A 3990-nucleotide genomic window follows, 5' to 3' on the forward strand; every position below is an offset into this window, starting at 1 on the left:
GAGGACAATTTGCGAATCCGTTTCGCAGAACGACCAGCACTGACTGAATGACTGCCTAGCTGATAGCTTAGATAACGTACGTGCGGCAGCCGTGGACAGTTTGTTTCTCTTTCGCTCGCTCTTTGCCAATTATAAGGTAACAGTCTACTACGATACCGCCGCCACCCTTGATATCAACACGCAAAAGACAAGTAGCACCATCAGGCACCACATACGACGACGACGACCCAGTGATTTGCGTTTGCCATCACCAACCAGTCAATGGCAAGTGGTGTTAGTACGAAACTACATTACATATTAGCTGGGCGCAGCAGACAGCGGCAGCGGAGCTAAACAAAAGACTGCCCGTCGTGCCCGCATCAGAATGGTCTGAAAGAGCGTGACCGCGAATGTTTCCGTTGATTTCTAGAAGTAAATGGAGAGAGCACTCGATGATACTATTATACATGGGTACGATTCTAGATGAGAAAAAGCACTGCCGATTCTCAACGCGCGAGATTGGAGCTTTATCAGGAGTAAATAACAGTAAGGGTATCAATTTTTGGTCGTCAGCTTTTTTTGTAGAAATTTGCAGTTGAAGAATCTTACAGAATTTGATACCTTATGTCAATTTGAGATGTTGTCTAACTGTCGTTATTGAGGAGCCTATAGTGATCTGGATCGACTAATTGCAGGATAAGGAATTGGTACACCGCGTGCATCACCAACTTCGACTTCCTAAAATTTCTCCGGAAGAGCTAACCGGCCGACATCACTAAGCACAGGCCACGAAAACTACGGTGACGGCGACATTTTATCATTTATATGTAACATTGATTAGATCACACCTATGCTGTTCGTTTTCCTTAGCAAAGAACCTACATTGATTTCAGCGATAAGCCATGACTCATTGGAAATTCGCTTGGAAGGGTATTGCGTTAATAAAATGTTTATCAGTAGGTATTCGTCACAAATCATGGAAATCTTAAGACGAACTGCTGATCGATACATGATACGACAATGCTGAGAAAAATAGCAGCTGTTAACAAATTGGTACTAATGACTATGATCTATTACTCATACATGGTATTATTTTACATAAGGGCTGCTGACTGATTTCGCGCCAACTCGGCACGCTCTACAGTCCAATGAAATTTTGATATTGTAATGATGACTTTTCATGTTTCGTTGTGCCAAAATTCAACAAAAAATGGAAAATGGAAAAACTTGTATCCATCGGGTGCGGGGTCTGTCTCCGGAGTCTATAGCCCTTCCTGGTTCTTTGCTGAAATATAGTTTTGACTGCTATTTGGTTGGGCATTCTGGCCACGTACGCAGCCCTCCGAAACCTGTCACATTGCATATTTCGATACAGTTCGTGATTCATGCGTGTTCTGTTGAATGCTAGTTTTGTACAAGTTTGCAAACTACGGGACCTCAGTTGGCTACGTAATCCATCGAAAGTCCAATTCGCAGCTGCAGTTCGTTGTGTTACTGCGCGGCTAACATCATGATCATTGTCACATGTCACGAGCGTACCAGGATATATGAGTTCTTCCTCTACTTCATATCGTTCCACATTCTGCTCACCACGGCACTAACAACACCTTCCAAGGCAATGTCAAATAGCAGGTTAGAGAATGCGTCCCTTTTCTTCAGTCCATCCAACGTCACGAAACCGACTGAGGTCTCAACTACTATTCTGACGCAGTTTCGTCGGAAAACCATGTTCTAGCATTATCTGCCACCGCTCATTTCGCTTGACCGAATCGTACGCCGCCTTAAAGTTCACAAACAGATAATGAGTCTGCAAGTTGTACTGCCGCAACTTGTCTAGTAGCTAGCGCACGAAAACCAGTTTGGCAGTCGCTGACAAAGCACTCCGCTGAAGGTCTCAGTGTACAGAAGAGAAGAGGGGAGAGCACATTATAGGCCACCCCATCGGCAGGCAACTATGTTTTCGCTGCCATCATCTCGTGTGTGCGAAAATGAGATAGCATGTTAGCACTGCGTTTCACTCAACAGCCAGCAGTCTGATTTGGGCCCGCTGTCAAATTTTGAGCCCAGGACATGCTGCCGCTGATGTTCACTGCAGCTCGCTATAGGGATGACGATGGGGTGTTATAGGCAGAATTGAGGAATGCTCGATTAGATTGAGGAATACTCGATTAGATGTCCTTTGGCAAATGAGGCTTACCAAACATACTTCAGGGAATTTACTCTTTCGCCCAGCAACCTTACCAAACGGTACAGCTCATTTTTTGCCTTCTTAGCCTCCTCCAGTGTTGGTGACTCCACAGTTTGGTCATTGCTCACAACTCTTAACATGTTCCTGCTAATTTCCGAGTTTACCTCTATTCAACAGTGTGGTATTTATGATTTGTCGGTGCGTTGACGTTGATGAGGCTGTAGTTAAAGAATTTGCTCTTAATTCTCAATACATCTGCTTTTACTTTCCCAACACTACGAACCTGACCCCATGTTCTTCCTTTCTACCACCACTGTTGTAAAAGAAGTACCCACAATAGGATTACTACGAAAGTCCCTTTTTCCGGAATTTGGACGTCGAATGGCCTGAATAACACCAATCTCCATCCGAGTCGACGTAGATCTCGAACAAGCACACCAATTCGTGCGTATAAGTGCGTAGTAATCAGAAATTGCTTTTGTCATCATTTACGAATTAATTAGGTAATCAATGGTAATCAGCATAGTTATCAATTATAATCTCAAATAATTATTGATAATCACGAATAATTTCTAGTAATCACAAGAGATTGATTACCAAAAATGAATGGTAATTAGAGGTAATCAGAAAAGTAATCAAAAGTAACTTTTTTCAAAGGTGTGTAGTAATCGTTGCTGTTACCCAGATAACACAAGATCGTAATAGAAAGTTCACATTAAATCGTTTTCATGTCAATTTTACATTGAAATTGTATAATGATTAGAGTATGTCAAAACAAAGTGAACAATAAGTTGTTTTGCAGTCGTACGTGTCCTCATTGCCATTGAATTATGACTGTGAATTATAAAGCAGTATAAATTTTTGCTATATTTAGTGATATCTTAATCATATATTCAGGCGTATTAAGTTGCGTCTTGCGTGTTATAAAAACCGCTGTATAAAATGCAAGATAGAATTACAAATAATTGTCAAAATTTTCGCACTTTGGTACATATATGGGTCATTCCACGGGAAATTTACAGTTAAATTTTTTTTTCTCTCCGGAACATATTTTTACGTTCTTCGTTCAAAAAAATTCGACACGTATTTTTGTATTTCGATGTTACTGTTGGAATTCGCAAGATATGATTTTTTAAAGTATTGTAATTCTGAAAAATTATTATTTTTTAAATGCTGATTGTAAACATAGTTTGTAATATCAAAAAATGACTTTCTACCAGATGTGTTCACTATTCCACAAGCTTTAAAAATTGGTATACCATACCTCCTCTCGATTGTTTTTCAATAGTTAAATAGTGCATTTTTATAAACAATTGCAATTTTTTCAAAGTTGGAACTTTTTTTCTCGATTTTTTTAATTTTAATATATTTGTTGATCTTTCCTGAAGAAGCATGCAAAATTTGGAAATGGAGAAATGAAAACTCTAGAAGCTATGAATTTTTATATCGAAGCGCGCACGTTAATGCAAACGAGCGGACGAAGGCGCGCGCTTCAACGACACGGTACACGAAATAGCATCAAAGGCGGCCTCGTTATGAAGCTGCCCGTGGGTTAGAACATCGATTGAGCATAACCGCTCGTTTCACATTAATACATGCATTGAGACATAAAAACTCATAACTTCCAGAGTTTTCATTTCTCCATTTCCAAATTTTGCATGCTTCTTCGAGAAAGATCAACAAATATTTTGAAATAAAAAAAATCGAGAAAAAAAGTTCCAACTTTGAAAAAATTGCAATTGTTTATAAAAATGCACTATTTAACTATTGAAAAACAATAGAGAGGAGGTATGGTATACCAATTTTGAAAGCTTGTGGAATAG

Source organism: Sabethes cyaneus, chromosome 2 (assembly GCF_943734655.1).
Source record: "Sabethes cyaneus chromosome 2, idSabCyanKW18_F2, whole genome shotgun sequence".
Lineage (NCBI taxonomy): Eukaryota > Metazoa > Arthropoda > Insecta > Diptera > Culicidae > Sabethes > Sabethes cyaneus.